A 20305-nucleotide genomic window follows, 5' to 3' on the forward strand; every position below is an offset into this window, starting at 1 on the left:
TCATTGGTCATCCTGTTACCTCAGAAAAGTCCCTTAACTTCTTGGTCTTCCTGTTTCCTTATCTATGGAGAAATAGCAGGCAAGAAGTTGATTAGCAGCTTAGCCCCGTATCCAGGACCTGAGGTGGAGCCGTGGAGGTCGCTGTTACGTTTCCTCTCCCCCACGTTTGCCATGTCCACATGTACTGGGATTTAGGAATGAGTTGGTACCTGTGGTGCCCTTACCTTTTTGCTGTCTGCTTCACAGTAGAGAAGCCCCCTGTCTGGGACATAGACCACCACAGAAAGACATTTAATTTCTTATACCTTATTTTATTATTTATTTCTTATGAATATCATTTCATGTATAATATTAATACAATTAAATACATATACACACACACATACACTGGAGGTAGGCTGGAGAGATGGCTCAGCAGCCTTTAATCCCAGTTCTCAGGGAAGCAGAACAGGCAGATCTCTGAGCTGGAGGCCAGCCTAGTCTACAGAGTGAGTTCCAGGACAGTCAGGACTACACAGAGAAACCCTGCCTCAAAAACAAAACAACTCCCCTGCAAAAAAAAAAAAAAAAGCCTAAAGTTTGTAATCACATTTTTAAATTTCTGGATGTGGTAGTGGAAAACACTAAGGCATCAGAAAAGGTAGGTGACTGTTCTGCCGCTGAGCTATGTCCCAGGAGCGTCATAAGTATAGTTCTGAGAGCTGGTTACTATTCCACAGTGTGCATGTAGGTCCTGTAAGCATTGGGTGCTATAGTGAATTGTCAGTTTCCATGATTTTTTTTCAGAGATTGGTCATCCATTAAGATCTTCGGGAAATGTTTAGAGATTAAATGGCCACTGCTTCAGCCAGCTCTCTGGGGGGGGGGGGGCGGAGTGGGGGGCAGTGGGCATGCATGACTGTGGAGATATGAGCACACGTGGTGTAAGGGGGTCCTTGATTAGAGCCACATGGTAGCTTTCAAAGGAACGGGTCACTAATTCTCAAATGGCTTCTTGTCACTTCTCTCTTTCGGCCTTTGGAGGGTTCTGTCTAGAACCACCAGTGTGAAGTATTCTTTCTGGACAGCATATCGCCTCCAGGAAATACCAGCTCCACAGGCTGACAGGGCCTCACTCCTCGGAGACACATTCCTGTCCTTAGTCTTGGGTAACTCTGTCTAGGCTTGCTACAGTCTCCCGAGAGAACCAGAAAGCACATCGGAGGCATTTTTTTTTCATTCATTGAACAACTATTTACTGAGTTCCCACTGTGTGCCTAGATTGTTTTAGGAGAGGGAGACAGCTCTGAGCACCTCGTGCAAGACCCTGCCCTCACGCAGCCTACATGTGCTCTGGTAGGAGAGACCTTCAAATAGAAACGGCAGGTAGACAGAAAACTGACACGTCGGGAAATTGGTAGGGAGGCAATTTGTGTGAATACATGAAGCAGAATGCAGAATTAAATTTTTTTTTTTTTTTTTTTGGTTTTTCGAGACAGGGTCTCTGTGTTAGCCTTGGCTGTCCTGGACTCACTTTGTAGACCAGGCTGGCCTCGAACTCACAGCGATCCGCCCGCCTCTGCCTCCCAAGTGCTGGGCTTAAAAAAAATTTTTTTTTGAGACAGGATTCCATGCATTCCAGGCTGGCACTGGACTTGCTATGTAGCTGAGGATAGCCTTGAACTCACAATCTTCCTGCCTCTCATTCCCAAGTGCTGGGGTTACGGGCCTCTGCTGCCATACCCAGTTTATGTGGTGCTGAAGATCAAATTCAGGGTTTCTCCAAATTCGAGGCAAGCAAGTACTCTGTCAACTGACTTGCATCACCAGTCCCCAAATATAAAAGGCTTTTAAAGCCCTGACACAGGGGCTGGAGAGATGGCTCAGAGGTTAAGAGCACTGACTGCTCTTCCAAATGGTCCTGAGTTCAATTCCCAGCAACCACGTGGTGGCTCACAACCATCTATAATGTGATCTGATGCCCTCTTCTGGCCTGCAGGTCTACATGCAGACAGAGCACTGTATACATAATAAGAAATAAATAACTCTTTAAAAAAAAAAAAAGCCCTGACACAGGGTGAGATTTACAGCTAGTAGGGCAGAGACCGAAGAGGCAGAATGCTGCATTATCCTGATTTCTACCATCAGACACCCAGCTGCAGAAAAGTAATCAAAAGAGACGAAGGCTGGGTGCGGTGGGCACAAACCTAACAGTGCCACTAGGGAGGCAGAAGCAGGGTTATTGGGAGTTGAAGATCAGCCTCTGTCATATAGCGAGATCTGCCCCCCAAAGAAAGCCAACAAACACGCACAAGTAGAATGAAAAGAAATACAGCAAGGTTGGAATGAGCCAACGAGGAAGTGTGTTGGGAGCCAAGAGATGGTTTCTCTGAGCATCCCAGCACACTATTGCCTCCCCGAGCACCAAGAGGTGGTTCAGAAATACCAGCGGGAAGCTGAAACCCCAGGGCTGCTTGCTCACACCTTTTCCCAAATCCCCAGCAGCCCCTGGGGTGTGCCACCTGCTATCCTGAGAAGCTCCCAGCGTCCCACTATCTCCAACATCAAAGCTCCTATCTGTACCTGACTCCAGAGACCACACCTCAGTTCCCACCCTGCAAGGTTCACACCCTGTGGTCCACAGCTCACACCCTGCCCTCCTGGCAGGGCCTGTCCTACTCCGGGGCCACCTACGCAGAGTGAGGCAAGCTCATGTCACCTCTTTTTCCGGATTCTGCTGCCTACCCTTTTGGTGCCCTACACCTTGCCCGCAGGTCAAAGTCCAACTCAGAGCTCAGTCACTTAATCAATTTTCATTTTAGCACCTGAGGAAGTTTTCTTCAGGGCTATTTCACTGTTATACCCGGCCACTGAAGCCTAATGGGTACCTTCTACCTCAACTTCCTGTCCGCTCCATCACTTTATCTAGGAGGTTTTTCTTAGACAACTTTTAGACCCATCACTCTTGCCATCCTTCACCCTGGCCTGAGCTGACATTTTTGTTCTCTATCTGAGCCACGTGCAGCTCCTCTTCCGCTCTCCATCCTGCCAAGCCTGTACTGCCCCCCCAGGCAGAGCGCTTTTACATCATCTCTCTGCTTAATACCTTGCAATGGCATCCAGTCCTTATGATAAAATGCATGTTTTTTTAACCATGGCTTTCAAAGTCATGTATGACCCATCTTCTGGATTACTTCCCACCTCCTTACTCATTATACCTCAGACACAGGTGTCCATTTCCTAAGCCGGCCAGCCTTTTCCTGCCTCTCAGCTCACGTGAAGTAGCCTTTGTCTGGGAGGCTCTCCTCTGTAGCCCACACACAGCTAGGTTCTCTTCTTCTTCTTCTTCTTCTTCTTCTTCTTCTTCTTCTTCTTCTTCTTCTTCTTCTTCTTCTTCTTCTTCTTCATCTTCTTCTTCTTCTTCTTCTTTCTCTTCCTCTTCTTCTTCTTCTTCTTTCTCTTCCTCTTCTTCTTCTTCTTCTTTCTCTTCCTCTTCTTCTTCTTCTTCTTCTTCTTTCTCTTCCTCTTCTTCTTCTTCTTTCTCTTCCTCTTCTTCTTCTTCTTCTTCCTCCTCCTCCTCTTCCTCCTTCTGTTTGCTTTTTTGAGACAAGGTTTCTCTGTGTAGCCCTTGCTGTCCTGGAACTCACTCTGTCGAACAAGCTGGACTCGAACCCACAGAGATCTGCTTGCCTCTGCCTCCCGAGTGCTGGGATCAAAGGCGTGCACATCATCATGCCTGGCTCTAATCTTCTTCTGGCTTTGGCATAATGGTCACCTGCTCTGGGAGGCCCTGATTGACCCTTAGCCAGAGCCAGATTTTTCTCTGCCAATGGCCCTTCATGGCACCCTGTTCTCCTGCTTACAACTTATACCACTACTGCTGAGCATGGCTGGTGTTTATTTACTCCTTATCCAGTGAGTCTTCTTCACTGGGAGACACAGTTGCCACACTAATTTTGGTATCTGGAATCTATAACATATCCCCAAGCACTGGTGAGGCATTTCAGATGTGTTTGCTGTCAAGAGTCAAGGTGCCTAGAGCCCACCTAAGCGTTAGGTTCCTTGTCCTTCAAGTTCTCTTACAGTTAGTTTCTTTCATTTATTTGTCCTGTAAGAAAAAAAATAATAATAAAGCCTTCCGTAGCTAAACGGTATTAAAATTTGTTATATGCCAGATTTTGCATGGCAGTCATGTAACCAGTGTGTGTGTGTGTGTGTGTTGTGTGTTTTGTGTGTGTGTGTGTGTAGAACATGTGAATACTCTGGGTCTATATCCTTACAATTATCCTATGAAGTGAATATTATTGACCCAGTTTTGCACATGGAAAGAATGAATCAGAGAAAATGGTTGCCTAATGCCGCCTAGCTAGGCTCCCAGTGTATTCTCCTTTCTGTTTGTGAGTGAGGGTTTTGTCTTTCCAATCATCTGTCAAGTTGTTTTTGATGTTGCAGCCTTTGCGATCAGAGGTATCCTTGCTTTGCTGTTTGGTATCCACCACCTTCACACTGCAGGTGCTCCGTAGGGCTCCCCTTTGAGCCACTAGGGAAGATGCTGGACAAAGGGCTCCATGTTTATGCCAAAATTGTTAGAGACATTAGCTAGTGGCCACCCCCAAGATTCTCACTTTAGGGGCCCAAAGGCCTATCTTCCCCAAGTAACTCCATCTCTGGCATAGGTCGGCCCTGCCCTTCCCTGTCCTTGCTGACTGGTGACATTGCTAAAATTACCATTTGCCGCAAGAACATCCAAGGCCTCTCCTACAGGTGCGGCAAGCTGCTCTAGGGATTACAGTCCTCAGAATCCTGGGCATGGCAGGAGAGTAACAGAATTGCCGCTGAAACAGATAGACTAGATAAAGGGCAAGCCTCCTGCAGATTGTGTAGCTGAGACACCAGCCTCCTTGCCCAGCACAGGGTTCTTCTCTGGGAAGCTCTCCCTACACAGTCCTGGCATTTATTGTTCCCAGGTTGTTTGTCTGAGTGCTGTTTGGTTTTGTTTTCAGTTTATTTCAGGGATTAAATTTACGGCTTCCTGTATGATAGGCGGGCTCTCAACCAGCGAGATTTCCCCAGACCTCTTCACACTTTTATTTTCAAACGGTTTGGTTAAATTTCCAGGATGATCTTGAACTGGCCCTGTAGTTCCGGTGGGCCTTGACTAAATACCTCAGAACATCAGGAAGCCAAGTAGGCATGCGTGCGAGTGTGTGTGCGTGCGTGCATGTGTGCGTGCGTGTGCATGTGTGCATATGTGAAAGCTCAGAAATGTGTGTGTGTGCGAATATGTCAGGGGAACTTCAGGCAATATCCATCAGGTGCACTCCACTTTGCTGTTTGTTTGTTTGTTTTGCCAGGGTCTCTCTCTTATTGGCTTGGAATTCACAAACCAGTTTCAGGTAGCTGACCCATGAGCCCCAGGGATCTGCCTGACTCCACCTCCCCAGGCTAGGATTACAAGGGCACCTACCACATCCAGCTTTCTTTCTAAATATCAAATTTGAGTCTTGAGTCTTGGAAGCATCTAGAGCTGGCTCGCTGGTTAAGAGGGGTTCAAATCCCATCACCAACATAGTGGCTCACAGCAGTTTGCAACTCTAGTTCCAGGGGATTCAGTACCGTCTTCTGATCCCCGCTTCCCCCGACCCTCCGCACCACGCCCTGGGGTACCAGGCACACTAGTGGTATGCATACATGCAGGCAAACCACTCATATGCATAAGAAATAACAAAACAGATAAATCTAAAAACGGTTTTAAACTTTATTTTGTATTTTCATGGATTTTATTTATTTAAACATTAAAAAAATTATTTATATGTCATACATACACAGTGTTTTGCCGGCATGTACACCAGAAGAGGGCACCAGATATCACTGCAGATGGTTTGTGAGCCACCCATGTGGTTGCTGGGAATTGAACTCAGGACCTTTAGAAGATTAGCCCGTGCTCTTAACCTCTGAGCCATCTCTACAGTCCCTTTTCAGAGATATTTAATTTTTTTTTAAATGATTTACTTTTTATTTCACAGGCATCAGTGTTTTGCTTGCATGTGTGTCTGTTCATGTCCAGGTGCCCCAGAAGTGGAGATACAGACAGTCGTGAGCTGCTATGTGGGCCCTGGGAATGGAGCCCACTCAGCCATTTCTCCAGACCCCTTCTGCCCCAACCCCCCTTTCCAACATAGTCTCAGATAGCCCAGGCTGACCTCGGTCTCACTGCGTAGCTGAGGATGACCCCAAAGTCCTGACTCCCTGGCGTTACAGGCCTGTGCTACCACACCTAGCTTCACCTCCATTTCATATCTCACTTCCTCACGAATGATGATTGAAATCGCACCTGGTTGAAGAATGGGACAAAGTTTTAACTTATTTTTTCCTCAAGTGGCAAAGTGGGAACAGTGGTTATTTTTCGAAGACAATTTCGTTTTCATGTGTAAATTTCCTATACAAACACCAAGGGATTGGATTTCTCTCTTTAAATACTGTAACTTTAAAATACAATTACTAGAGTTATTAGAATTATTTTTTATCTTTAATTGTATCAATCTTACAAGTTCACTGAATTGTTTTTTGTTTGTTTTCATTTTCACTCCTCTACATAAATTTTAGAATCTTTTGGACAGTACTTCCCCAAACTTTTAGTTGGAAATTCGATTGGGATGAATGTATGGGTTGACTTAGAAAGATATTATAGTATTCTTTTTCCCTTCAAGTATATGATGTTTCCATTTTCTGACTGTTTATGTCGGTGAGGAACTCTACAGCTTTCTTCAGAGTTTCTGTAAATTTTGTTTAGTTTGTATGGAATATTTCAACAGTCTCTGCTTCCCTCCCTACTGGGAAGACGTGCCACGACATCCGGCCTAAAAGGATAGCTTACCTCTTGTATCTCTTGTGGCTACTATTTTATGGGAAATTTCACAATGTTCACTTATTTTTATAAGCATTCATCTTTATTATACCATCACAAGCAAATGTATTAGGTTTGTTGTTCACTAGTATGGAAATGAACAAACCAGGTCTAGACTTACCAAAGCACGTGACTCTTTAAAGCAGATTGAATGGAGGAGAAAAACATGTTTATAGCAGACTGAATACTCAGTGTTTTTGGTGGCAGTGATTTTGACACAGGATCTCACGTAGCCCAGGCTGTCCTTGAGCTCTCTATGGAGCTAAGGATGACCTTGAACTTTATCCTCCTTTCTCTAGCTCCCAAGTGCTGAGATTACAGGCACTATCCCCCACATCCAACTACAGAATGCATATTCTTTTATTATTTTTTTATTGTTTTTTTTTTTTTTGAGACAGGGTTTCTCTGTGTGGCCTTGGCTGTCCTGGACTAACTTTGTAGACCAGGCTGGCCTCGAACTCACAGCGATCCACTTGCCTCTGCCTCCCAAGTGCTGGGATTAAAGATGTGCGCCACCACGGCCCACTTAGAATGCATATTCTTTCTTTCTTTCTTTCTTTCTTTCTTTCTTTCTTTCTTTCTTTTAAAGATTTATTTATTTACATAGTATTCTGCCCACATGTGTGCCTGCAGGCCAGAAGAGGGCACCAGATCTCATTATAGATGGTTTGTGGTTGCTGGGAATTGAACTCAGGACCTTTGGAAGAACAGACCGTGCTCTTAACCTCTGAGCCATCTCTCCAGGCCAGAATGCATATTCTTAAAGGGTATCATTTAGAAAGCTCTTAAAACCTTCAAAATATTATGAATTATAGCTTGGAAATCCATTTGCTTTTTTTCTTTGCTTTTTTGAGACAGAGTCTCATTGTGTAGCCCTAGCTGTCCTAGAACTTTCTCTGTAGACCAGGCTGGCCCCAAACTCACAGAGATCTACCTGCCTCTGCCTACTGAGTGCTGGGATTAAAGGCGTGCGCCACCACCTTGGAAATCCATTCCTATGCAGAAGAAAAAGTGAGGCGTGTGGACCTCCAGGGATGCATTGGTTCGGGTTTTTCCTGGAAGGCACAGGGAATAGGGGGAGCGGCTTCCTCCATTGACATTCCAATGCTGGGTAGTAGATCTGTTCCTGGGTGTTCACTCGCTTATTCTTTATGAAAGTTCATAACTTTGCATATCATTGCTTAATATGTTTTGAAAAGGAGGGACTCAGATTAGAAGATAAACTCACAAGTCAGGTGTGATTTTCTAGGGGCAGAAAAGCAAGTCAGTCTCTCCCTCTTCTCCCTGCCCTCTCCCTGCCTGATATCTTTGGGGTAAAAAGGTACCTTGAAGGCCACGTGCTGAAATCATTTGTGAATTCTTTTGAAATGCTTATTTCATTTTAATTTAATCTGCATTTTAGTGAACGTGTAATAATTATACATATTTCTGGGGCACGTGGGAGTTCTTAGCTGGATTGGCTCGGGTCATGACTTCATTTTCTGTGGCTTCGCCGCCACTTGTGCCTTCCTTGTCTTATCTGCTCAGCCTGCCTCAGGCCATCCTTTGCTCTTTCCTCAGCTGCACCTTCCTGCTGGGAGAGGCCATCTGCCACCGCCACCCAGGAGCAAGAGTGCATAGACACACACACACACACACACACACACACACACACACACACACACACACACACACACTGCACCACCTTGCCTTCATTTCTCATCTTCCTTCCTTCCCACAAAAACCAAAGTGGAGACTGCCCCGGAAGGGGTGGCCAAGAGTACCAGAATTGCTTCAACACAAGAGGCACAGTAACTGAAACCAAATTTGTGTAAGGTTAAGCAAATAAAATGTGCTAAGAAAAAGAAAAAAACAGCTGGAACGGGAGGGGACCCAGCCCGCAGCTTCTTCTCCCTGGGGGCTGAGCCTCCTCCTCCTATGATGCCTGGAGGAAAAATACACTGAGATGGAGCGAGGTCTCAATTTTATTATGGTGGGTTTTTCTTATATAGAGTGTAGGAAGTGGGCAAGGCATAAGATGTCAGGAGATATGACGTCTCCAGGCCGTACAGGCAGGGCTTGCACCAGGCCGTGCGTGGATGGACCATGCGGAGTCATTCCTACGTGGAAATATTTACCAGAGACTGTTTCTGAAACTCTAGCCAGGCTTGGTTCTGTCTTCAAGGCCTCAGAGGCTGACAGATTCAGCCATGGGGCCAAACACACGCCCACAATCCCAGGACTCTGGGAGACAGAGGCAGGAGGATCGCTGTGAGTTCAAGCCTGGTCTACAAAGTGAGTCCAGGACAGCCAAGGCTATTCAAGAAACCCTGTCTTGAAAACAAAAAACAAACAAAAATGAAGGAAAGAAAGAGAGAAATAAAAAAGCCAGGCATGGTGGTGCACGCCTTTCATCCCAGCGCTCTGGGAGGCAGAGGCAGGCAGATCACTGTGTTCAAGGCCAGCCTGGTCTATAAATTGTGTCCAGGCCAGCCAGAGAAACCCTGTCTTGAAAAACCAAAAGAAAGAAAGGAAAGGAAACATGCCTTTGTATTGTCCCCTACACCTGTGGCTTCACGCAGGTGTCACCCAGATTACTGCCTTGACTGTAGCAAGGGCTGCTGGGATGCCCTTTGCCATGATGTGCTTCCTACACAGCATCCCACTCTAGCTTTAGCTTAGCACAGCCTGAAGCCCAAGGTCACCTCGGACAGAGTGAGTAAAGAGACTGGGCAGAGACTGAGGGGTTTGCCACAGGTGGCTCGTCATCACGCAAGGCCTCACCGTGTCACTTGAGCCAATTTAGCCACTCTTCCGTATCCTCAGTGCAAATTAACCTGACCCTTCAGACCAACTATATGTCACAGGAAAAATCCCCAGGGTGTTCCCCAGGGCCAGTTATGAAGCTGACTCTCATCCCAAGTCGGGCTGGACCAGTGGGGCTAAGTCATATGGAGACAGTCAGAGACAAGCCTTTCCGTTCACACTCCAAGCCCCCAAGGCTAGGCATGATAGACTCGTTCACCCTTGCTAAGGCAGAAGCCTTTTCTTTCCGAAGATCTGCATCCACGGAAGAACAGAAGCCACCTCTGCATAAACTGAGGACGTGACTGCTCCAGGGTTTGTTTGAAGGGAAGGTTTTTATTGTAGATAGGAGGGAGAGAACAGCCAGAGACATCTGCAAAAGACCAGAGCAAAGAGAGAGAGCAGTACACTGAACATGACCAGCAGATTGGACCACGCCATGAGAGGAGAGAGAGAGAGAGATGGGGAGGAGAGGAGAAGAGAGAGAACGCAGGCAAAGGAGACCAAGAGAGAGAGGGGAAAGAAAGAGGGGACAAAGAGAGGAAGACAAAAAAAAGGGCATATGGCCAAAATGGCAGGGTTATAATGGGCAGGAGATGCTGGGGGAGGGGAAGCTCACTAGCTGGAGAAGTTTAGGGCAGGGACAGGATGAGAAGACTCACGGGTAATTGTTGGGGCCCATGGCCGAATCTGTCAGCCCTCTGGGACCTTGAGGACAGAACCGAGCCTGGCTCGAGTTTCAGCAACAGTCTCCGGTAAATACTTCCGCATAGGAATGACTTAGCATGGTCCATCAGGCACATCTTGGTGAAAGCCCTGTTTGCCAACAGCCACGTAACACAAACCAATTGATCCCACAGTATCAGGCCACTTTATGTCATAATAAAATAATAAATATAATATTATATATTATGTATTATAGATATAATAAAATTGAGACTCCCAACTCAGTGTGTCTCTCCTCCAGGCGTCATAGGAGGAGGCTGGGTCATCAAGACCATGCAGCTCAGCCCCCAGGGAGAGGAAATGGCGGGCTGAGTCCCCTCCATTCCAGCCCTATCTGCTGGCATAAGAGACCTGGCAAGTAATTTTCATACTGAGAAAGCCTCGAGGCCAGCATGCACTTTGGCATACTTACAGGTACCACAGATAGGCATTTGTCCAGAGTTCCTTTTGGACCTGATAACCTCCGTGTCTATACAGACAAACAGAAATGATCACACACAGACAAGCACACAAAAGCAGACAGATGGACATATGTACACAAAGTCACACAGACAAGCACAGAAAACAGACACACACTCATGTACACAGGCAGGCATACCCACATAGAGTTGCATAAAGACACACATGTCTATACGAGTATGCACACACAAACGCAAAGAGACGTATATACACATGCATACACACAGACACAAATGCATATATACACTCACAGATATACACACATAGTCACACACTCACCTATGCTCACGTACACAGGTACATACAGAGACACACAAATAATACATTCATACAATGTGCATATCATTGCCATGTGGTGTCCTTGACATATCTTAGAAGTACCCTACCAATCTTTATCTTATACCAGTCTATGCTGGTGGTGCCCACGGATGGCATGGTCCAATTGGGCAACAAGGAACAAGGTGCTACAAAGGCCAGCAAGGGGGCAGGGAGACACTCAGAGATGCATGCTGGATGAGGACAGAGAGGGCCAGCCTTGTTCCTGGAGTTCTGGACTGACCTAGTCTTGAGAGAAGCCCAGAGTCTGTAGCCCACGGCTCCTGCTCCCAGCCAATGCTCTGCCCAGTGAACCATACTGCCTTTCTAAACACAAAGGGACACTGACCTGAAGCCAGTAGAGAGCCCAGGCCACTCCTCCTGTGCTGTCCCTGTCAGCCCGCCAGACTTGGTAAGAAGCCTCATGTTCCCAGGTCTCCCGGGCACCGTCTGTCCCATTTCTGCCCTGGAAATCCTGAGAAGTGATTGTAGAATGAAGAGCTTTGCCTCAGGGCCTTGAACCAAAAGGAAGTGGCCGGGCTTGGCTTTATTCTGCTGGGACGTGGCTAAAACCAAACTCAGTTGAAAGACAGCAGCGAAGAAGCCTTCTCACCCCGGTTTTCACACAGTCCAGCCAGGTGGCCTGGCCAGATTAACCCAGAGCAGAGCTTGCTAGGTCTGCCCAGCCTCCTCCTGAGAGTCTGCTGAGGCTCCTGGCTGGAGAGTGACTCTCAGCAATTTCAGCAAGGTTGCCAGGGGGTATTTGGTCTTAGACCAAGAGTGAGGGTTATCTGTTATCCCTCTAAGGTGGGGGTTCTCAACCTGTGGGGCTCAGCCCCTTTGAAGTGGGGGGCAATTGACCTTTTCCCAGGGGTAGCCTAAGACCATCGGGAAACACTGACATTTACATTATGGTTTATAAGTGTAGCAAAATTGCAGTTATGAAGTAGCAAGGAAATTAATTTATGATTGTGAATCACCACAACATAGGGAACTGTATTGAAGGGTCACAGCATTAAGAAGTTTGAGGACCGGAGTGGTAAGAGGTGACAAGCTTGAGGAACCACACCTGGCTAACAACCACACTGCATTTTATCTCGTGATTTCATGGGTAACAGAAATGACCAAGTGCGAGGAAAGAGAGCTTTCTGCTTCCTAGATCCGGGTTAAGGTGAGGTGCGCGTACGTAGCTGGCAGTGGCGGTGGGACTGTCTGGGAGTTGTCCAAGAGTTTCCATTCCCATGACTCTGTATCTTTATGGGGAGGTTGGTATAGCTGAGTCAACGCCAAGCTCTGACAAGGGCAGCGACATACAGCCTTTCCAGCATGACAGTTGCATTTCCTAGACAGCAACCCAAGTTCTGTTAAAAAAAAAAAAAGTATTTAAGAAATGGGAACTGGGAACCACATGGTGGCCCTGAACCATTTATACTGAAACCTGATGCCCTTTTTTGGCATGCAAGTGTACAGGCAGAGCACTCATACACATTAAATAAATAAATCTTTTTTTTAAAATGAAGGAAGGAAGAGAGAGAGAGAGAAGAGAGAAAGAAAGAAAAAAAGAAAGAAAGAAAGAAAGAAAGAAAGAAAGAAAGAAAGAAAGAAAGAAAAAGAAAGGGAAGAAAGGAACTGGAGCTCGGTGCTGTAGTGCATGCTTGCAATCTCAGCACTTGGAGAGGCAGAGGCAGGTGGATCTCTGTGAGTTCGAGGCCAGTCTGGTCTACAAAGTGAGTTTCAGGACAGCCAAGGCTACACAGAGAAACCCTGTCTTGAAAAGAGAGAGGGGTGGGGGACGGGTGTGATAGTACACGCCTTTACTCCCAGCACTTGTAAGGCAGAGGCAGGGGATCTCTAAGTTGGAGATATAGGGTGGGTACTCTTCCTCAGTTAAACCTGGAAACATCATCACAGGTAAACCCCGAGATGGGCCTCCAGCTGATTCCAATCCAGTCAGCTGGGCGATGGAGCTCACCCACCACAGATACAGTTGGGCTTACTTTGACTATTCAAATATTGTCTTTTGCATTGCTTTCTTGGTTTATTTCTTTATTGATTTGTCTGTTCCATTAAATTTTTTTTCTAAATTTTATGTCTGTCAGTGGTATTAGAAGTTATGTGCCAATTCTTGGTGCGTTATATTGTTGTGGTTCATATGTAAATTTTTTCTAGAAATATTTTGTAATTAACTGTAGCCACATATAAGGGTTATAATATTTTTGGAGGGGGAGAAATGTTCTGGTACATGTTAAAGCTTTACCTCCTTTAAAATTTTCTTCATTATCTCATCCCAATCTTTAGAATAATAGTACCATCGAGAATTTAACAAAGTCTTTTTTGGTGTTTAAGCCATCTGCATTATCAGTATTAAGATAGAAGGGCACATTTGTAATGACGCTCTTTCTTGTATATTGTATCTTCTGGTTTTTGTATGCATCTAAAATTTTTCTCCTAAGAAATCTTTTACAAAAGATTTTAATTATGTTTTAGTTATGCATATCTGTGGGGTTTTTGTGTGCGTGAATGCAGTGTCTGAAGAGGTCGGAAGAGGCAGGTGGGCACCCTAGAGCTGGAGTCACAGGTGACTGTGAGCCACCACAGGATGGAGATGCTAAGAGCCAACCTGGGGTCCTCTGGAAAGCACTGTGTGTTCTCAGCCACTGAACCATCCTTTTCATTACTCAGAGCACTTCTGTTGGCAAGTCAGAGTAATTTTCATTTGATATTTATGCTGACCTCACAAATAAATTCTAGTTTCAATAAATGTACCCACGTAGTCTCAAACTAGTCCATCCTCAGAATTTGGGAAGAATTGATCTGCTGACTTCTAAATGCTAGCCAATGCTTCAACAACACCTGTCTTCAGGAGATGCAAAGCCTGGTGCTGCAGTTCTCAGCCTTTGGAGGTCTCCCTTTCACAGCATCACCTTAGACCACCAGAAAACACTGATGTTTAATAAAATAAAATACAGATGTCTACATTATGACTCATAACAGCAGCAAAATTACGGTCATGAAGTAGCAATAAGAATACGTTTCTGGGCCAGGCGTGGTGGCGCACGCCTTTAATCCCAGCACTCGGGAGGCAGAGGCGGGCGGATCGCTGTGAGTTCGAGGCCAGCCTGGTCTACAAAGTGAGTCCAGGATAGCCAAAGCTAACACAGAGAGACCCTGTCTCGAAAACAAAAAACAAAACAAAACAAAACAAAACAAAACAAAAAACAAGAATACGTTTCTGCTTGGGAGGTCACCACAACATGAAGAGCTGTATTAGAGGGTTGCAGCATTAGGAAGGCTGAGAGCCACTGGTGTAGGGAGTTGTGCAGGAACTTGACAGGAGACACAGGAGAGCTGGAGGAAGCAGGAAGAAAGGGAGGAAGTGGAGAGGGGAGTGACCGAGAGAAAGGAGAGAGAATCAAGATGGGGTGAGGCCTCTCTCCACTGGGCGGAGATTTCACACTAGCCCAGTTATGGCTATCACTGAACACATCAAGCAGAGCCAGCCACTCCACTCCAAAGTGTGTAACCAAGTAAAGCCAAAACTTAGGCTCGCAGAAGAACCTGTGCGCAGATGTGTATAGTGGCTTTATTCCTAACTGCTAAATACTAGAAACACCGTTGCCCTTCAACTGATGGGTAAATAAACGGGGAGGTTTGTGGTTGAATACCACATAGCAATGAAAAGGAGCGAACACGTTACACAGGCAGTACCAATGCACTCCAGAAACCTAGACAAAAGGATCTGGGCACAGAAGAGCAAACTGCGAATAATTGCACGTTATGTTAAGCTCCAGGAACGTTGCATCCAGTCTGTGGTGTTGGGTGGAAGATGAGTGACAGCCCGGAGCAGGGCTGACTGCGGAGGACTTTGCTGCAGTCTGAACACAGATGTCACGGGGCTTTCTCTGACTAGGTCTGGGAGGGCCAGAGGCAAAGTGAGAAAACGAACACCACCTACCAGCCCTCCCACGGCTCCCTCTGGCAGACGCCCTCCTCCAAATCCTTGTCCTTACTCAGAGCCCATTGCACAGGCCCAGACTGGCAGCCAGAGACTCTGTGACAAAAGATGTCCTAGAAACCAATGTGTCTGCAGAGCTTCCACAAGTAGAAGAAAAGGACGATCCATGGACTTTTAGTAGGCCATGACTTACCTGATGGAGCCACACTGGCTAGTGAAAAGAGCATGCCTACCTTCCTATTCGCCTAGGACACACAGAAATGACAGTCGCCTGTCATCCTGAAGGACCTACTTTTTTTTTTCTTTCTATTTATACATGTTTGTGTGTGTGTGTGTGTGTTGTGTGCATATGTGTATACATATGTATGTGGGTACACTCGCCTATGCTTGCATGTGTCTTAATTGACTTTGAGTAGCTTTCACCATCATTTTCCACTTTTTTTTGCACAAAAGGTCTCACTATGTACCTCTAGCTTTTCTAGAATCCACTATGTAGAGCAGAATGACTTTGTACTCACAGAGATCTTCCCTGCCTCTGCCTCCTGAGTGCAAGGATTAAAGGCCTGTCCTACCACAGTTGACTAGCTCACCTTATTTTTTGAGACAGAATCTGTCACAAAACCCAGAACTCACCATTTTGGCTAGGCTGGCTGGCCAGCTAGCCCCCTCGGATCTACCAGGCTCTCTCTGCCACCACACCTGGCTGCAAACCCACTCTTTCTTAAACATTATCTGCTCACAACCATTTCAAGAAGTCACACTGTCAACACCAGGGGGACCCTGACTCTTTGTTTCCCTAGCTGAGTGTTTAATCTCCTGTGCAAGCCTATCTCACCTAATGCCTTCTCCCTCCTCCCCGCTGATGTGACCCCAACCTTTCCTTCAGGAGCAAGGTCACACAGTCCCCTCCACCCCCCGGGAAACCTTTTCTCCTCATTGACCAAGTTCCCAGAGCCCTCGTTTGAACTCTTCATATACTGCCCAGTCACCCTGACACCTTTGTGTGACTTTTCCATTTATCTTGGTGCAGGTGTGCTCTCTCTGTGCCCTGATGTCCCACATTGGGGATCATAACACTCAGCGGCCATGCATCAGAGAGCGTGTGGACTAATTCATTCTCATGCCACTGCGACCAAACCCCTGGCCAAAGTGACTTAAGAGAGGGTTTATTTAGCTTATAGGTTGAGGGCACAGTGCCTCATATTGGGAAGGGTGTGGCAGCAGGACCCTGACGCAGCTGGTCATAATATGTCCATGGTCTGGAAGCAGAGAGAAATGAGTGTTGTTGCTCAGCCTGCTTTCTCCTTTTCATTCAGTCTGGAACCCCAGCCCATGGAATATTAATATTCACATTAAGAGTGGGTCTTTCGTCCTCAGTTAAATCTCTGTGGAAACAACCTCACAGACACATCCAGAGGTGTGTCTCCTAGGTTATTCCAAAAGCAGTCAAACTGATAAAAAATGATTGACCACCATAGCCAACTACGTGCTAGCTAAGCTCTTTGTATCACCCAGACCCAACAAGCACTTTATGAGGGGCCTCTATTGTGTCACTCAGTTTAAACACAGAGAAGCTTAGTGGACAGACTCACTCAAGTTCATGTGGCTTGTACGTGAAAGAGGCCAACTCTTTCACCACAGAGACAGTGAGGGAGTAAACACCATGTACAAAAGACTCCTAGCAATCTTGCCTCATGAACAAGAGACTTGGGAGTAGGAAAAAAAAATAAAGCCAATTATCTAGTTGAGACAAGAGGTGACAAGTTTTATTAGCAGGGACTTTAGAAGATTGAGAAATGTTGGTCTGTGGACACAAGCACTCTGCACCCTGTTGGGTAGAACTTCAGTGCCTTATAAGTGTCTTATAAGGACAAAGGAGCATTTGCTCCTGAGCCACATGCCACTACTGACACTATTAAAAAAAAAATAAAAAAGTCTAGTAAAATGGCTGGGGGTGGAGGGGCAGGAGTAAAGCAACAAGTGTGAAGATCTGGAATCAGACCCAGACGCCATGTGAAGCTGGCCGTGGCAGTGAATGTCTTCAATCCTAGAGCTTCTGAAAGCTGAAAGGTGAAGACAAGACAGTCCCTGGAGGTCCCAGGGCCAGCCAGCCTCGTGTACGAAAGACTGTCTCACACAAGAGAGAAGGCAAAGACTGATAGGTGAAGTTGTCCTCTGACCTCCATACCTGTGGCACCTGCTTACTCAAACTCAGAAAAGAACACACACACACACACACACACACACACACACACACACACACACACACACTTTTAGAAAGAAATATTTAAGAAACTGGGCATGTCTTTTTTTGTTTTGTTTTGTTTTTCGAGACAGGGTTTCTCTGTGTAGCTTTGACTGGCATGGACTCGCTTTGTAGACCAGGCTGGCCTTGAACTCACATCAATCCTCCTGCCTCTGCCTCCTGAGTGCTGGGATTAAAGGCGTGCGCCACCACACCCAGCTAGTGGTGCATGTCTTTAATACCAGAATTTGGAAGGTAGAGTCAGGTGGATCTCCATGAGTTCAAGGCTATCCTGGTTTACAATTGAGTTCAGGACAGCTGGAACTACATAGTGAGGGCCTGGCTCAAAATTCAAAACAAAGCAAAATAAAAATATAAAATGAAAAGAAAGTAGGTCATATGTGTTCTGTATAAAAAGGCCTTTGTTGTCATATTGATATCCTGTCACCACGAAATAGAGTCAAGAGTGTGTTCATTAGCCAGGAGTTCTGAGACATCTCAAGGCAACATTTTTTTTTGTTTTGTTTTGTTCTGTTTTGTTTTTTGAAATTAGGGGTAGGGTCTGATCATGTAGCCCAGGAGAGCCTGGAACTCACTACATGGTTTAGTCTTGAACTTTTAGCAATCTTCTTGAGGGCTGGTAGTACAGGTGTGTGCCACCATGCCTGGCTCGATACATTAACTTGGATGGGTGACATCTTCACATCTCTCCTGACTTGAAGAGAAGATAACACTTTGTTTTACTCTATCACGTGAGAATTACATGTGGTCACTGTTTATCTCATCCCTCAAGGCTTCTGCGTCAAGGGAATGAAGGGGCACACGAAAAGCCTTAGACAACCACGGCAGGACCCTGCTGTCCAGGAGTTTCACACCAGAGCAGTGTGGGGTGGTCAAGACAGAAGCTGGCCACACTGGCCTGTATCACAGTTCTGCCACTGCCATGGTGATCTTGAGTGAGCTGGTTATCTTCTCTGGAAACCAGTCTTTAAAATAAGCTAATGGTTGGGAGGTGACACATGCCTTTATTCCCAATACTTGGAAGGTGGGGACAGGAGGATCTCTGAGTTTGAGGCCAGCCTGGTCTACAGAGTGAGTTCCAGGACAGCCAGGGCTACTACACAGAGAAACCTGTATGCTTTGAACTTTTTCAAACCTACTTTATTTGGGGTTCTTTAATGCTTAAACCTCCCTTCCAACCCACCTACCCTAGATAGGAGAGAAAAGAGGTTAATGGGAACAGGAGAAGTTGACCTTTTTAGACTCAGTTCCTTGGAGCGATTCCACTGGCATGGTCAGCAGGATTCCAGCAGACCTGTTAAACAGCAAACCAGCAATTTAGCAACAGCGTACAACCAGAATCCGGAGCAGCAGCCGGAACCCAGAGTAGCAGCCGGAACCTTGAAGTGTTCTCTTGAGCAGTTCTCTCTAGGGGAGCGATGAACAGCCAACCGATAGGAAATGATGCCAAGATTAAAAAACCCAGCCTCTTGTTTTGGGCTCATATATATAAATAACCTCTCAGAGTCCATACTAGGATGTTGATCAGTTGGCAAAGACCATGCCCCACCCCCCATCCCCACGAGAGGCAACTGCCTCTTCTAGTGGACAAACATTACCTGTTCTCTCACAAGTCTGTTTCCAGCAGAAAAACACTGCACAGTCTCACACAAGTCTGTCTCACATCCCACACTTGGGATCAAAACAAGAACATATTTACAGCCAGGTGATGGTGGCGCATGCCTTTAATCCCATCACTTGAGAGGCAGAGGCAGGTGGATCTCTATGAGTTCAAGGCTAGCCTGGTCTACAAAGTGAATCCAGGACAGCCAAGGCTACATAGAGAAACCTTGTCTCAAAAAACAAAAAACAAAAAACAAAAAACAAAATAACAAAATAAAACATATTTACATTCACTACAGAAACCTTGTCTAGAAAACCAGTGATGAAAATGATTATGGTGGTCTGAGTTAACGATAGCACCTCCTCCATGGGTAATATAAACATTAGACCATCCGCCATCACTTTGTAGATGATATACATGAACCACCTTGTCTCGCTGACATCTGTGCTGAGCTTTGTCTTTCCACCCCCTACTGATTGATGCCTTGAGGTATTTCCAATCAACAGCAAGACAAGCAGTGGCCATGCCCTGAAAAGACTTATGCTCAAGAGGAAAATGTAAAAAAGGAAATAAACAAGACAGGCATGCCGGGGAAGCAGAGACAGAAAAAGTGTAAATTTGAGGTTAGCCTGGGCTAATTGGTACCTTGTAGGTCAACCTGAATATTGAGACATTGCTTTAAAAAAAAAAAGGTAAACAAGATCATCTATGGTATGATAGAAATAACAAGATATCTACAGATAGACTGAAATAAACTAATAGTTAGAGCGGCTGAGGAGCTAAGAGGTGGGCAGAGGCATAAGTCACTGACCCTGTTCAAGGAACAGCTCCTGGAGAAAGCAACACTTGAGCAGAGCCAGGACAGAGGAGCAAGGTCTAGCTTTGCAAAGAGTGGAGTACGGGGTGGGCTTCAGGAGAGAGAATCACTGCAAACACAAAACCCCCAATATGGGAAAGAGCTTGGTCCTGTCAGGGAAAGAGATGGCACAGCTGCTTGCCAGACCACAAGATCACATGACCGTGCTGAGACAGCAGAACGAGCAGAAATGGTGCTGCGTGTCCAGGGAACCACATAATCTGGCTGAAGTCTTTTTTTTTTTATTTAAGATTTACTTATTTATTATGTATACAATGCTCTGTCTGCATGTACATCTGCAGGCCAGAAGAGGGCATCAGATCACATCATAGATGGTTGTGAGCCACCATGTGGTTGCTGGGAATTGAACTCAGGACCTCTGGAAGAGCAGTCGGTACTCTTAACCTCTGAGCCATCTCTCCCTCCCCCCATGGCGGATGTCTTTAGGTCACTTC

Source organism: Acomys minous, assembly GCF_964271855.1.
Source record: "Acomys minous genome assembly, chromosome: 3".
In the NCBI taxonomy this organism is placed as follows: domain Eukaryota; kingdom Metazoa; phylum Chordata; class Mammalia; order Rodentia; family Muridae; genus Acomys; species Acomys minous.